The sequence below is a fragment of the Carcharodon carcharias genome, chromosome 8, assembly GCF_017639515.1.
Source record: "Carcharodon carcharias isolate sCarCar2 chromosome 8, sCarCar2.pri, whole genome shotgun sequence".
NCBI classification, from domain to species: Eukaryota; Metazoa; Chordata; class Chondrichthyes; order Lamniformes; family Lamnidae; genus Carcharodon; species Carcharodon carcharias.
Genome location: NC_054474.1, coordinates 113,549,444 through 113,565,628, shown reverse-complemented (window position 1 = coordinate 113,565,628; position 16,185 = coordinate 113,549,444).

The window sequence follows — 16,185 nt, the reverse complement described above, 5'->3', positions numbered from 1 at the left end:
GAGAGAGGGGCAGGTACGGCAGAGAGAGGGGCAGGAATGGCAGAGAGAGGGGCAGGAACGGCAGAGAGAGGGGCAGGTACGGCAAAGAGAGTGGCAGGTACGGCAGAGAGAGAGGCAAGTACGGCAGAGAAAGGGGCAGGTACGGCAGAGAGAGGGGCAGGAACGGCAGAGAGAGGGGCAGGTACGGCAGAGAGAGGGGCAGGTACGGCAGAGAGAGGGGCAGGTACGGCCGAAAGACAGGCACGGCCGAGAGAGAGGCAGGCACGACAGAGAGAGAGGCAGGCACGACCGAGGGAGAGTCAGGGACGGCCGAGAGAGAGGCAGGGACGGCAGAGAGAGAGGCAGGGACGGCAGAGAGAGAGGCAGTGACGCCAAAGATGGAGGCAGGCATGGCAGAGAGAGAGGCAGGTACGGCAGAGAGAGAGGCAGGTAGGTACGGCAGAGAGAGAAGCAGGGACAGCAGGGAGAGAGAGGCAGGGACAGCAGGGACAGAGGCAGAGACGGCAGGGAGAGAGACAGGGACGGCAGGGAGAGAGGCAGTTATGGCAGAGAGAGAAGCAGGTATGGCAGAGAGAGAGGCAGGTAGGTACGGCAGAGAGAGAGGCAGGTCGGTACGGCAGAGAGAGAGGTAGGGACGGCAGGGAGAGAGGCAGGGACGGCAGGGAGAGAGGCAGGAACGGCAGGGAGAAGGGCAGGCACGGCAGAGAGAGGGGCCGGTACGGCAGAGAGAGGTGCAGGTCCGGCAGACAGAGGGGTAGCTCTGGCAGACAGAGGGGTAGCTCTGGCAGACAGAGGGGTAGCTCTGGCAGACAGAGGGGCAGTCACGGCAGAGAAAGAGGCAGGTACGGCAGAGCGAGAGGCAGGTACGGCAGAGCTGGAGTGTTACCGCAGAGAGGAAGTTAACCCAGAGAGAGAGCCAATTAACGCAGAGAGAGAGGCAGTTACCGCAGAGAGAGAGCCAATTAATGCAGAGAGAGAGGCAGTTACGGCAGAGAGATAGGCAGTTACGGCAGAGAGAGAGGCAGTCACGGCACAGATAGAAGTAGTTAAGACACAGTTGGAGGCAGTTAAGGCAGAGAGAGAGGCAGTTACAGCCGAGAGACAGGCAGGTACGGACGAGAGAGAGGCAGGTACGGACGAGAGAGAGGCAGGTACAGCAGAGACAGAGGCAGTTACGGAAGAGAGAGAGGCAGGTATGACAGAGAGAGGGACAGGTACGGCAGAGAGAGCGGCAGGCACGGCCGAGAGGGAGGCAGGCACTGCCGAGAGAGAGGCAGGGACGGCCGAGAGAGAGGCAGCGACGGCCGAGAGAGAGGCAGGGACGGCCGAGAGAGAGGCAGGGACGGCCGAGGGAGAGGCAGGGACGGCCGAGAGAGAGGCAGGTACGGCCGAGAGAGAGGCAGGGACGGCCGAGAGAGAGGCAGGGACAGCCGAGAGAGATGCAGGAATGGCCGAGAGAGGGGCACGTACGGCAGAAAGATGGGCACGTACGGCAGAGAGAGGGGCAGGTACGGCAGAGAGAGAGGCAGGGATGGCAGAGAAAGAAGAAATTGCGGCAGAGTGAGAGGCAGTTACGGCAGAGAGAGAGGCAGGTAGGTACGGCAGAGAGAGAGGCAGGAACGGCAGGGAGAGAGAGGCAGAGACGGCAGGGAGAGAGGCAGGGACGGCACGGAGAGAGCCAGGGACGGCAGGGAGAGAGGCAGTTATGGCAGATCGAGAAGCAGGTATGGCAGAGAGAGAGCCAGGTAGGTACGGCAGAGAGAGGGGCAGGTCGGTATGGCAGAGAGAGAGGCAGGTCGGTACGGCAGAGAGAGAGGCAGGGACGGCAGGGAGAGAGGCAGGTCCAGCAGACAGAGGGGTAGCTCTGGCAGACAGAGGGGTAGCTCTGGCAGACAGAGGGGTAGCTCTGGCAGAGAGAGGGGCAGTCACGGCTGAGAGAGAGGCAGGTACGGCAGAGCGAGAGGCAGGTATGGCAGAGCAGGAGGGAATTACCGCAGAGAGAGAGGCAGTTACCGCAGAGAGAGAGCCAATTAACGCAGAGAGAGAGGCAGTTACAGAAGATAAAGAGGCAGTTACGGCAGAGAGAGAGGCAGTTACGGCACAGATAGAGGTAGTTACGGCTCAGATAGAGGTAGTTACGGCACAGATAGAGGTAGTTACGGCACAGATAGAGGTAGTTACGGCACAAATAGAGGCAGTTATGGCAGAGAGAGGGGCAGGTATGGCAGAGAGAGGGACAGGTACGGCAGAGAGAGGGGCAGGTACGGCAGACAGAGGGGCAGTTACGGCAGAGAGGGTGCAGTTACGGCAGATAGGGGGCAGGTACGGCAGATAGGGGGCAGGTACGGCAGAGAGAGGGGCAGGTACGGCAGAGACGGCAGTGAGAGAGGCAGGGACGGCAGTGAGAGAGCCAGGGACGGCAGGGAGAGAGGCAGTTATGGCAGAGAGAGAGGCAGGTTGGTACGGCAGAGAGAGAGGCAAGGACGGCAGAGAGAGAGACAGGGACGGCAGAGAGAGAGACAGGGACGGCAGAGAGAGAGGCAGTCACGGCACAGATAGAATTAGTTAAGGCACAGATGGAGGCAGTTACGGCAGAGAGAGAGGCAGTAACGGCAGAGAGAGAGGCAGTTAGGGCCGAGAGTGAGGCAGGTACGGCCGAGAGAGGGGCAGGGACGGCCGAGAGCGGGGCAGGGACGGTCGATAGAGGGGCAGGGATGGCCGAGAGAGGGGCAGGGATGGCCGAGAGAGAGGCAGGGACGGCAGAGAGGGAGGCAGGGATTGCAGAGAGGGAGGCAGGGATGGCAGAGAGGGAGGCAGGGATGGCAGAGAGAGAAGAAATTGCGGCAGAGAGAGAGGCAGGTAGGTACGGCAGAGAGAGAGGCAGGGACGGCAGGGAGAGAGAGGCAGAGACGGCAGGGAGAGAGAGGCAGAGACGGCAGGGAGAGAGGCAGGAACAGCAGAGAAAGAGGCAGGTACGGCAAAGCGAGAGGCAGGTACGGCAGAGCTGGAGTGTTACCGCAGAGAGGAAGTTAACCCAGAGAGAGAGCTAATTAATGCAGAGAGAGAGGCAGTTACCGCAGAGAGAGAGCCAATTAATGCAGAGAGAGAGGCAGTTACGGCAGAGAGATAGGCAGTTACGGCAGAGAGAGAGGCAGTTACGGAAGAGAGAGGGGCATGTACGGCAGAGAGAGCGGCAGGCACGGCCGAGAGAGAGGCAGGGAAGGCCGAGAGAGAGGGAGGGACGGCCGAGAGAGAGGCAGGGACGGCCGAGAGAGATGCAGGGATGGCAGAGAGAGGGGCAAGTACGGCAGAGAGAGGGGCAGGTACGGCAGAGAGAGGGGCAGGTACAGCCGAGAGAGGGGCACGTACGGCAGAAAGATGGGCAGGTACGGCAGAGAGAGGGGCAGGTACGGCAGAGAGAGAGGCAGGTAGGTACGGCAGAGAGAGAGGCAGGAACGGCAGGGAGAGAGAGGCAGAGACGGCAGGGAGAGAGGCAGGGACGGCACGGAGAGAGACAGGGACGCCAGGGAGAGAGGCAGGTATGGCAGAGCGAGAGGCAGGTATGGCAGAGCTGGAGGGAATTACCGCAGAGAGAGAGGCAGTTACAGAAGAGAAAGAGGCAGTTACGGCAGAGAGAGAGGCAGTCACGGCACAGATAGAGGTAGTTACGGCACAGATAGAGGTAGTTACGGCACAGATAGAGGTAGTTACGGCACAGATAGAGGTAGTTACGGCACAAATAGAGGCAGTTATGGCAGAGAGAGGGGCAGGTATGGCAGAGAGAGGGACAGGTACGGCAGAGAGAGGGGCAGGTACGGCAGACAGAGGGGCAGGTACGGCAGAGAGAGAGGCAGAGACGGCAGTGAGAGAGGCAGGGACGGCAGGGAGAGAGTCAGGGACGGCAGGGAGAGAGGCAGTTATGGCAGAGAGAGAGGCAGGTCGGTACGGCAGAGAGAGAGGCAGGGACGGCAGAGAGAGAGACAGGGACGGCAGAGAGAGAGACAGGGACGGCAGAGAGAGAGACAGGGACAGCAGAGAGAGAGGCAGTTACCGCAGAGAGAAAGCCAGTTAACGCAGAGAGAGAGGCAGTTACAGCAGAGAGTGAGGCGGTCACGGCACAGATAGAGGTAGTTACAGCACAGATAGAGGTAGTTACGGCAGAGAGACAGGCAGTAACGGCAGAGAGAGAGGCAGTTAGGGCCGAGAGTGAGGCAGGTACGGCCGAGAGAGGGGCAGGGACGGCCGAGAGAGGGGCAGGGACGGCCGGGAGAGGGGCAGGGATGGCCGAGAGAGGGGCAGGGATGGCCGAGAGAGAAGCAGGGACGGCAGAGAGGGAGGCAGGGACGGCAGAGAGGGAGGCAGGGATGGCAGAGAGAGAAGAAATTGCGGCAGAGAGAGAGGCAGTTACGGCAGAGAGAGAGGCAGGTAGGTACGGCAGAGAGAGAGGGAGGGACGGCAGGGAGAGAGAGGCAGAGACAGCAGGGAGAGAGGCATGGACGGCAAGGAGAGAGCCAGGGAGGGCAGGGAGAGAGGCAGTTATGGAAGACCGAAAAGCAGGTACAGCAGAGAGAGAGGCAGGTAGGTACGGCAGAGAGAGAGGCAGGTCGATATGGCAGAGAGAATGGCAGGGACGGCAGGGAGAGAGGCAGGGACGGCAGGGAGAGGGGCAGGTACGGCGAGAGAGGGGCAGGTATGGCAGAGGGAGGGGCAGTTACAGCAGAGGGAGGGGAAGGTCCGGCAGACAGAGGGGTAGCTCTGGCAGAGAGAGGAGCAGTCACGGCAGAGAGAGAGGCAGGTACGGCAGAGCGAGAGGTAGGTACGGCCGAGCTGGAGGGAGTTACCGCAGAGAGGCAGTTGCCGCAGAGAGAGAGCCAATTAATGCAGAGAGAGAGAGTGGCAGTTATGGCAGAGAGATAGGCAGTTACGGCCGAGAGAGAGGCAGGTACGGCAGAGCGAGAGGTAGGTACGGCCGAGCTGGAGGGAGTTACCGCAGAGAGAGAGCCAATTAATGCAGAGAGAGAGGCAGTTACGGCACAGAGAGAGGCAGTCACAGCACAGATAGAGGTAGTTAAGGCACAGATAGAGGCAGGCACGGCCGAGAGAGAGGCAGGTATGGCATGGAGGGAGGCAGGGACGGCAGAGAGGGAGGCAGGGAAGCCAGAGAGAGAGGCAATTGCGGCAGAGAGAGAGGCAGGGATGGCAGAGAGAGGGGCAGGTACGGCAGAGAGAGGGGCAGGTACAGCAGAGCGAGGGGCAGGTACGGCAGAGAGAGGGGCAGGGATGGCAGAGAAAGAAGAAATTGCAGCAGAGAGAGAGGCAGTTACGGCAGAGAGAGACGCAGGTAGGTACGGCAGAGAGAGAGGCAGGGACGGCAGGGAGAGAGAGGCAGAGACGGCAGGGAGAGAGGCAGGGACGAAAGGGAGAGAGCCAGGGACGGCAGGGAGAGAGGCAGTTATGGCTGAGGGAGAAGCAGGTACGGCAGAGAGAGAGGCAGGGATGGCAGGGAGAGAGGCAGGTCCGGCAGACAGAGGGGCAGCTCAGGCAGACAGAGGGGTAGCTCTGGCAGAGAGAGGGGCAGTCACGGCAGAGAGAGAGGCAGGTAGGGCAGAGCGAGAGGCAGGTATGGCAGAGCTGGAGGGAGTTACCACAGAGAGAGAGGCAGTTACCGCAGAGAGAGAGCCAATTAACGCAGAGAGAGAGGCAGTTACGGCAGAGAGAGGGGCAGGTACGGCAGAGAGTGAGGCTGGGATGGCAGACAGAGGGGCAGGTACGGCAGAGAGAGGGGAAGGTACGGCAGAGAGAGGGGCAGGTCCGGCAGACAGAGGGGTAGCTCTGGCAGACAGAGGGGTAGCTCTGGCAGACAGAGGGGCAGTCACGGCAGATAGAGAGGCAGGTATGGCAGAGCTGGAGGGAGTTAACTCAGAGAGAGGCAGTTACGGCAGAGAGAGAGAGGCAGTCACGGCACAGATAGAGGTAGTTACGGCACAGATAGAGGTAGTTACGGCACAGATAGTGGTAGTTACAGCAAAGAGAGGGGCAGGTCCGGCAGAGAGAGGGGCAGGTACGGCAGAGAGGGGGGCAGGTACGGCAGAGAGGGGGGCAGGTACAGCAGAGAGGGGGGCAGGTACGGCAGAGAGGGGGGCAGGTACGGCAGAGAGAGGGGCAGGTACGGCAAAGAGAGTGGCAGGTACGGCAGAGAGAGGGTCAGGTAGGCCGGGGAAAGGGGCAGTTACGGCAGAGAGAAGGGCAGGTACGGCAGAGAGAGGTGCTGGGACGGTGGATAGAGGGGCAGGTACGGCAGAGAGAGGGGCAGGTACTGCAGAGAGAGGGGCAGGTACTGCAGAGAGAGGGGCAGGTACGGCAGAGAGAGGGGCAGGGACGGCAGAGAGATGGGCAGTTACGGCAGAGTGAGAGGCAGTCACGGCAGAGAGAGGGGCAGGTCCGGCAGAGCGAGAGGCAGGTACGACCGAGCTGGAGGGAGTTACCGCAGAGAGAGAGGCAGTTACCGCAGTGAGAGAGCCGATTAATGCAGAGAGAGCGGCAGTTATGGCAGAGAGAGAGGCAGTTACGGCAGAGAGAGAGGCAGTCACGGCACAGATAGAGGTAGTCACGGCACAGATAGAGGTAGTCACGGCACAGATAGAGGTAGTTACGGCACAGATAGAGGTAGTTATGGCACAAATAGAGGCAGTTATGGCAGAGAGAGGGGCAGGTATGGCAGAGAGAGAGCCAGGTCGGTACGGCAGAGAGAGAGGCAGGTCGGTACGGCAGAGAGAGAGGCAGGTCGGTACGGCAGAGAGAGAGGCAGGGACGGCAGGGAGAGAGGCAGATCCGGCAGACAGAGAGGTAGCTCTGGCAGACAGAGTGGGAAGCTCTGGAAGAAAGAGGGGCAGTCACGGCTGAGAGAGAGGCAGGTACGGCAGAGCGAGAGGCAGGTACGGCAGTGCTGGAGTGTTACCGCAGAGAGGAAGTTAACCCAGAGAGAGAGCCAATTAACGCAGAGAGAGAGGCAGTTACCGCAGAGAGAGAGAGCCAATTAATGCAGAGAGAAAGGCAGTTACGGCAGAGAGAGAGGCAGTTACGGCCGAGAGAGAGGCAGGTATGGACGAGAGAGAGGCAGGTACGGCAGAGACAAAGGCAGTTACGGAAGAGAGAGGGGCAGGTATGACAGAGAGAGGGGCAGGTACGGCCAAGAGAGCAGCAGGCACAGCCGAGAGGGAGGCAGGCACTGCCGAGAGAGAGGCAGGGACGGCCGAGAGAGAGGGAGGGACGGCCGAGAGAGAGGCAGGGACGGCCGAGAGAGATGCAGGGATGGCAGGGAGAGGGGCAAGTACGGCAGAGAGAGGGGCAGGTACGGCAGAGAGAGAGGCATGGATGGCAGAGAAAGAGGAAATTGTGGCAGCGAGAGAGGCAGTTACGGCAGAGAGAGAGGCAGGAACGGCAGGGAGAGAGAGGCAGAGACGGCAGGGGGAGAGGCAGGGACGGCACGGAGAGAGCCAGGGACGGCAGGGAGAGAGGCAGTTATGGCAGAGCGAGAAGCAGGTATGGCAGAGAGAGAGCCAGGTAGGTACGGCAGAGAGAGAGGCAGGTCGGTACGGCAGAGAGAGAGGCAGGTCGGTACGGCAGAGAGAGAGGCAGGACCGGCAGACAGAGGGGTAGCTCTGGCAGACAGAGGGGTAGCTCTGGCAGACAGAGGGGTAGCTCTGGCAGAGAGAGGGGCAGTCACGGCTGAGAGAGAGGCAGGTACGGCAGAGCGAGAGGCAGGTATGGCAGAGCTGGAGGGAATTACCGCAGAGAGAGAGGCAGTTACCGCAGAGAGAGAGCCAATTAACGCAGAGAGAGAGGCAGTTACAGCAGAGAAAGAGGCAGTTACGGCAGAGAGAGAGGCAGTCACGGCACAGATAGAGGTAGTTACGGCACAGATAGAGGTAGTTACGGCACAGATACGGGTAGTTACGGCACAAATAGAGGCAGTTATGGCAGAGAGAGGGGCAGGTATGGCAGAGAGAGGGACAGGTACGGCAGACAGAGGGGCAGGTATGGCAGAGAGAGGGGCAGGTATGGCAGAGAGAGAGGCAGAGACGGCAGTGAGAGAGGCAGGGACGGCAGGGAGAGAGCCAGGGACGGCAGGGAGAGAGGCAGTTATGGCAGAGAGGGGGCAGGTACGGCAGAGAGAGGGGCAGGTATGGCAGAGAGAGAGGCAGAGACGGCAGTGAGAGAGGCAGGGACGGCAGGGAGAGAGACAGGGACGGCAGGGAGAGAGGCAGTTACCGCAGAGAGAAAGCCAGTTAACGCAGAGAGAGGGGAAGTTACAGCAGAGAGTGAGGCAGTCACGGCACAGATAGAGGTAGTTACAGCACAGATAGAGGTAGTTACGGCAGAGAGACAGGCAGTAACGGCAAAGAGAGAGGCAGTTAGGGCCGAGAGTGAGGCAGGTACGGCCGAGAGAGGGGCATGGACGGCCGAGAGAGGGGCAGGGACGGCAGAGAGGGAGGCAGGGACGGCAGAGTGGGAGGCAGGGACGGCAGAGAGGGAGGCAGGGACGGCAGAGAGGGAGGCAGGGATGGCAGAGAGAGAAGAAATTGCGGCAGAGAGAGAGGCAGTTACGGCAGAGAGAGAGGCAGGTAGGTACAGCAGAGAGAGAGGCAGGGACGGCAGGGAGAGAGAGGCAGAGACGGCAGGGAGAGAGAGGCAGAGACGGCAGGGAGAGAGGCAGGAACGGCAGGGAGAAGGGCAGGCACGGCAGAAAGAGGGGCAGGTACGGCAGAGAGAGGTGCAGGTCCGGCAGACAGAGGGGTAGCTCTGGCAGACAGAGGGGTAGCTCTGGCAGACAGAGGGGTAGCTCTGGCAGACAGAGGGGTAGCTCTGGAAGAGAGAGGGGCAGTCACGGCAGAGAATGAGGCAGGTACGGCAGAGCGAGAGGCAGGTACGGCAGAGCTGGAGTGTTACCGCAGAGAGGAAGTTAACCCAGCGAGAGAGCCAATTAATGCAGAGAGAGAGGCAGTTACCGCAGAGAGAGAGCCAATTAATGCAGAGAGAGAGGCAGTTACGGCACAGAGAGAGGCAGTCACAGCACAGATAGAGGTAGTTAAGGCACAGATAGAGGCAGGCACGGCCGAGAGAGAGGCAGGTATGGCATGGAGGGAGGCAGGGACGGCAGAGAGGGAGGCAGGGAAGCCAGAGAGAGAGGCAATTGCGGCAGAGAGAGAGGCAGGGATGGCAGAGAGAGGGGCAGGTACGGCAGAGAGAGGGGCAGGTACAGCAGAGCGAGGGGCAGGTACGGCAGAGAGAGGGGCAGGGATGGCAGAGAAAGAAGAAATTGCAGCAGAGAGAGAGGCAGTTACGGCAGAGAGAGACGCAGGTAGGTACGGCAGAGAGAGAGGCAGGGACGGCAGGGAGAGAGAGGCAGAGACGGCAGGGAGAGAGGCAGGGACGAAAGGGAGAGAGCCAGGGACGGCAGGGAGAGAGGCAGTTATGGCTGAGGGAGAAGCAGGTACGGCAGAGAGAGAGGCAGGGATGGCAGGGAGAGAGGCAGGTCCGGCAGACAGAGGGGCAGCTCAGGCAGACAGAGGGGTAGCTCTGGCAGAGAGAGGGGCAGTCACGGCAGAGAGAGAGGCAGGTAGGGCAGAGCGAGAGGCAGGTATGGCAGAGCTGGAGGGAGTTACCACAGAGAGAGAGGCAGTTACCGCAGAGAGAGAGCCAATTAACGCAGAGAGAGAGGCAGTTACGGCAGAGAGAGGGGCAGGTACGGCAGAGAGTGAGGCTGGGATGGCAGACAGAGGGGCAGGTACGGCAGAGAGAGGGGAAGGTACGGCAGAGAGAGGGGCAGGTCCGGCAGACAGAGGGGTAGCTCTGGCAGACAGAGGGGTAGCTCTGGCAGACAGAGGGGCAGTCACGGCAGATAGAGAGGCAGGTATGGCAGAGCTGGAGGGAGTTACCTCAGAGAGAGGCAGTTACGGCAGAGAGAGAGAGGCAGTCACGGCACAGATAGAGGTAGTTACGGCACAGATAGAGGTAGTTACGGCACAGATAGTGGTAGTTACAGCAAAGAGAGGGGCAGGTCCGGCAGAGAGAGGGGCAGGTACGGCAGAGAGGGGGGCAGGTACGGCAGAGAGGGGGGCAGGTACAGCAGAGAGGGGGGCAGGTACGGCAGAGAGGGGGGCAGGTACGGCAGAGAGAGGGGCAGGTACGGCAAAGAGAGTGGCAGGTACGGCAGAGAGAGGGTCAGGTAGGCCGGGGAAAGGGGCAGTTACGGCAGAGAGAAGGGCAGGTATGGCAGAGAGAGGTGCAGGGACGGTGGATAGAGGGGCAGGTACGGCAGAGAGAGGGGCAGGTACTGCAGAGAGAGGGGCAGGTACTGCAGAGAGAGGGGCAGGTACGGCAGAGAGAGGGGCAGGGACGGCAGAGAGATGGGCAGTTACGGCAGAGTGAGAGGCAGTCACGGCAGAGAGAGGGGCAGGTCCGGCAGAGCGAGAGGCAGGTACGACCGAGCTGGAGGGAGTTACCGCAGAGAGAGAGGCAGTTACCGCAGTGAGAGAGCCGATTAATGCAGAGAGAGCGGCAGTTATGGCAGAGAGAGAGGCAGTTACGGCAGAGAGAGAGGCAGTCACGGCACAGATAGAGGTAGTCACGGCACAGATAGAGGGAGTCACGGCACAGATAGAGGTAGTTACGGCACAGATAGAGGTAGTTACGGCACAAATAGAGGCAGTTATGGCAGAGAGAGGGGCAGGTATGGCAGAGAGAGAGCCAGGTCGGTACGGCAGAGAGAGAGCCAGGTCGGTACGGCAGAGAGAGAGGCAGGTCGGTACGGCAGAGAGAGAGGCAGGGACGGCAGGGAGAGAGGCAGGGACGGCAGGGAGAGAGACAGGGACGGCAGGGAGAGAGGCAGTTACCGCAGAGAGAAAGCCAGTTAACGCAGAGAGAGGGGAAGTTACAGCAGAGAGTGAGGCAGTCACGGCACAGATAGAGGTAGTTACAGCACAGATAGAGGTAGTTACGGCAGAGAGACAGGCAGTAACGGCAAAGAGAGAGGCAGTTAGGGCCGAGAGTGAGGCAGGTACGGCCGAGAGAGGGGCATGGACGGCCGAGAGAGGGGCAGGGACGGCAGAGAGGGAGGCAGGGACGGCAGAGTGGGAGGCAGGGACAGCAGAGAGGGAGGCAGGGACGGCAGAGAGGGAGGCAGGGATGGCAGAGAGAGAAGAAATTGCGGCAGAGAGAGAGAGGCAGTTACGGCAGAGAGAGAGGCAGGTAGGTACAGCAGAGAGAGAGGCAGGGACGGCAGGGAGAGAGAGGCAGAGACGGCAGGGAGAGAGAGGCAGAGACGGCAGGGAGAGAGGCAGGAACGGCAGGGAGAAGGGCAGGCACGGCAGAAAGAGGGGCAGGTACGGCAGAGAGAGGTGCAGGTCCGGCAGACAGAGGGGTAGCTCTGGCAGACAGAGGGGTAGCTCTGGCAGACAGAGGGGTAGCTCTGGCAGACAGAGGGGTAGCTCTGGAAGAGAGAGGGGCAGTCACGGCAGAGAATGAGGCAGGTACGGCAGAGCGAGAGGCAGGTACGGCAGAGCTGGAGTGTTACCGCAGAGAGGAAGTTAACCCATCGAGAGAGCCAATTAATGCAGAGAGAGAGGCAGTTACCGCAGAGAGAGAGCCAATTAATGCAGAGAGAGAGGCAGTTACAGCAGAGAGATAGGCAGTTACGGCAGAGAGAGAGGCAGTCACGGCACAGATAGAATTAGTTAAGGCACAGAAGGAGGCAGTTACGGCAGAGAGAGAGGCAGTTACGGCCGAGAGAGAGGCAGGTACGGACGAGAGAGAGGCAGGTACGGCAGAGACAGAGGCAGTTACGGAAGTGAGAGGGGCAGGTATGACAGAGAGAGGGGCAGGTACGGCAGAGAGAGCGGCAGGCACGGCCGAGAGGGTGGCAGGCACGGCCGAGAGAGAGGGAGGGATGGCCGAGAGAGAGGGAGGGACGGCCGAGAGAGAGGCAGGGACGGCCGAGAGAGAGGCAGGGATGGCCGAGAGAGAGGGAGGGACGGCCGAGAGAGAGGGAGGGACGGCCGAGAGAGAGGCAGGGATGGCAGAGAGAGGGGCAAGTACGGCAAAGAGAGGGGCAGGTACGGCAGAGAGAGGGGCACGTACGGCAGAGAGATGGGCACGTACGGCAGAGAGAGGGGCAGGTACGGCAGAGAGAGGGGCAGGTACAGCATAGAGAGAGGCAGGGATGGCAGAGAGAGGTGCAGGTCCGGCAGACAGAGGGGTAGCTCTGGCAGACAGAGGGGTACCTCTGGCAGACAGAGGGGTAGCTCTGGCAGACAGAGGGGTAGCTCAGGCAGACAGAGGGGTAGCTCTGGCAGAGAGAGGGACAGTCACGGCAGAGAGAGAGGCAGGTAGGGCAGAGCGAGAAGCAGGTATGGCAGAGCTGGAGGGAGTTACCACAGAGAGAGAGGCAGTTACGGCAGAGAGAGGGGCAGGTACGGCAGAGAGTGAGGGAGGGATGGCAGAGAGAGGGGCAGGTACGGCAGAGAGAGCGGCAGGGACAGCTGAGAGAGAGGCAGGGACGGCGGAGTGAGAGGCTGGGACGGCAGCGAGAGAGGCAGGTACGGCAGAGAGAGGGGCATGTACGGCAGAGAGAGGGGCAGGTACGGTAGAGAGTGGGGCAGGTACGGCAGAGAGAGGGGCAGGTACGGCGAGAGAGGGGCAGGTATGGCAGAGGGAGGGGCAGTTACAGCAGAGGGAGGGGAAGGTCCGGCAGACAGAGGGGTAGCTCTGGCAGAGAGAGGAGCAGTCACGGCAGAGAGAGAGGCAGGTACGGCAGAGCGAGAGGTAGGTACGGCCGAGCTGGAGGGAGTTACCGCAGAGAGGCAGTTACCGCAGAGAGAGAGCCAATTAATGCAGAGAGAGAGAGTGGCAGTTATGGCAGAGAGATAGGCAGTTACGGCCGAGAGAGAGGCAGGTACGGCAGAGCGAGAGGTAGGTACGGCCGAGCTGGAGGGAGTTACCGCAGAGAGAGAGCCAATTAATGCAGAGAGAGAGGCAGTTACGGCACAGAGAGAGGCAGTCACAGCACAGATAGAGGTAGTTAAGGCACAGATAGAGGCAGGCACGGCCGAGAGAGAGGCAGGTATGGCATGGAGGGAGGCAGGGACGGCAGAGAGGGAGGCAGGGAAGCCAGAGAGAGAGGCAATTGCGGCAGAGAGAGAGGCAGGGATGGCAGAGAGAGGGGCAGGTACGGTAGAGAGAGGAGCAGGTACAGCAGAGAGAGGGGCAGGTACGGCAGAGAGAGGGGCAGGGATGGCAGAGAAAGAAGAAATTGCAGCAGAGAGAGAGGCAGTTACGGCAGAGAGAGACGCAGGTAGGTACGGCAGAGAGAGAGGCAGGGACGGCAGGGAGAGAGAGGCAGAGACGGCAGGGAGAGAGGCAGGGACGAAAGGGAGAGAGCCAGGGACGGCAGGGAGAGAGGCAGTTATGGCTGAGGGAGAAGCAGGTACGGCAGAGAGAGAGGCAGGGATGGCAGGGAGAGAGGCAGGTCCGGCAGACAGAGGGGCAGCTCAGGCAGACAGAGGGGTAGCTCTGGCAGAGAGAGGGGCAGTCACGGCAGAGAGAGAGGCAGGTAGGGCAGAGCGAGAGGCAGGTATGGCAGAGCTGGAGGGAGTTACCACAGAGAGAGAGGCAGTTACCGCAGAGAGAGAGCCAATTAACGCAGAGAGAGAGGCAGTTACGGCAGAGAGAGGGGCAGGTACGGCAGAGAGTGAGGCTGGGATGGCAGACAGAGGGGCAGGTACGGCAGAGAGAGGGGCAGGTACGGCAGAGCGAGGGGCAGGTCCGGCAGACAGAGGGGTAGCTCTGGCAGACAGAGGGGTAGCTCTGGCAGACAGAGGGGCAGTCACGGCAGATAGAGAGGCAGGTATGGCAGAGCTGGAGGGAGTTACCTCAGAGAGAGGCAGTTACGGCAGAGAGAGAGAGGCAGTCACGGCACAGATAGAGGTAGTTACGGCACAGATAGAGGTAGTTACGGCACAGATAGTGGTAGTTACAGCAAAGAGAGGGGCAGGTCCGGCAGAGAGAGGGGCAGGTACGGCAGAGAGGGGGGCAGATACGGCAGAGAGGGGGGCAGGTACAGCAGAGAGGGGGGCAGGTACGGCAGAGAGGGGGGCAGGTACGGCAGAGAGAGGGGCAGGTACGGCAAAGAGAGTGGCAGGTACGGCAGAGAGAGGGTCAGGTAGGCCGGGGAAAGGGGCAGTTACGGCAGAGAGAAGGGCAGGTATGGCAGAGAGAGGTGCAGGGACGGTGGATAGAGGGGCAGGTACGGCAGAGAGAGGGGCAGGTACTGCAGAGAGAGGGGCAGGTACTGCAGAGAGAGGGGCAGGTACGGCAGAGAGAGGGGCAGGGACGGCAGAGAGATGGGCAGTTACGGCAGAGTGAGAGGCAGTCACGGCAGAGAGAGGGGCAGGTCCGGCAGAGCGAGAGGCAGGTACGACCGAGCTGGAGGGAGTTACCGCAGAGAGAGAGGCAGTTACCGCAGTGAGAGAGCCGATTAATGCAGAGAGAGCGGCAGTTATGGCAGAGAGAGAGGCAGTTACGGCAGAGAGAGAGGCAGTCACGGCACAGATAGAGGTAGTCACGGCACAGATAGAGGTAGTCACGGCACAGATAGAGGTAGTTACGGCACAGATAGAGGTAGTTACGGCACAAATAGAGGCAGTTATGGCAGAGAGAGGGGCAGGTATGGCAGAGAGAGAGCCAGGTCGGTACGGCAGAGAGAGAGGCAGGTCGGTACGGCAGAGAGAGAGGCAGGTCGGTACGGCAGAGAGAGAGGCAGGGACGGCAGGGAGAGAGGCAGATCCGGCAGACAGAGGGGTAGCTCTGGCAGACAGAGTGGGAAGCTCTGGAAGAAAGAGGGGCAGTCACGGCTGAGAGAGAGGCAGGTACGGCAGAGCGAGAGGCAGGTACGGCAGTGCTGGAGTGTTACCGCAGAGAGGAAGTTAACCCAGAGAGAGAGCCAATTAACCCAGAGAGAGAGGCAGTTACCGCAGAGAGAGAGAGCCAATTAATGCAGAGAGAAAGGCAGTTACGGCAGAGAGAGAGGCAGTTACGGCCGAGAGAGAGGCAGGTATGGACGAGAGAGAGGCAGGTACGGCAGAGACAAAGGCAGTTACGGAAGAGAGAGGGGCAGGTATGACAGAGAGAGGGGCAGGTACGGCCAAGAGAGCAGCAGGCACAGCCGAGAGGGAGGCAGGCACTGCCGAGAGAGAGGCAGGGACGGCCGAGAGAGAGGGAGGGACGGCCGAGAGAGAGGCAGGGACGGCCGAGAGAGATGCAGGGATGGCAGGGAGAGGGGCAAGTACGGCAGAGAGAGGGGCAGGTACGGCAGAGAGAGAGGCATGGATGGCAGAGAAAGAAGAAATTGTGGCAGCGAGAGAGGCAGTTACGGCAGAGAGAGAGGCAGGTAGGTACGGCAGAGAGAGAGGCAGGAACGGCAGGGAGAGAGAGGCAGAGACGGCAGGGGGAGAGGCAGGGACGGCACGGAGAGAGCCAGGGACGGCAGGGAGAGAGGCAGTTATGGCAGAGCGAGAAGCAGGTATGGCAGAGAGAGAGCCAGGTAGGTACGGCAGAGAGAGAGGCAGGTCGGTACGGCAGAGAGAGAGGCAGGTCGGTACGGCAGAGAGAGAGGCAGGGACGGCAGGGAGAGAGGCAGGACCGGCAGACAGAGGGGTAGCTCTGGCAGACAGAGGGGTAGCTCTGGCAGACAGAGGGGTAGCTCTGGCAGAGAGAGGGGCAGTCACGGCTGAGAGAGAGGCAGGTACGGCAGAGCGAGAGGCAGGTATGGCAGAGCTGGAGGGAATTACCGCAGAGAGAGAGGCAGTTACCGCAGAGAGAGAGCCAATTAACGCAGAGAGAGAGGCAGTTACAGCAGAGAAAGAGGCAGTTACGGCAGAGAGAGAGGCAGTCACGGCACAGATAGAGGTAGTTACGGCACAGATAGAGGTAGTTACGGCACAGATACGGGTAGTTACGGCACAAATAGAGGCAGTAATGGCAGAGAGAGGGGCAGGTATGGCAGAGAGAGGGACAGGTACGGCAGACAGAGGGGCAGGTATGGCAGAGAGAGGGGCAGGTATGGCAGAGAGAGAGGCAGAGACGGCAGTGAGAGAGGCAGGGACGGCAGGGAGAGAGCCAGGGACGGCA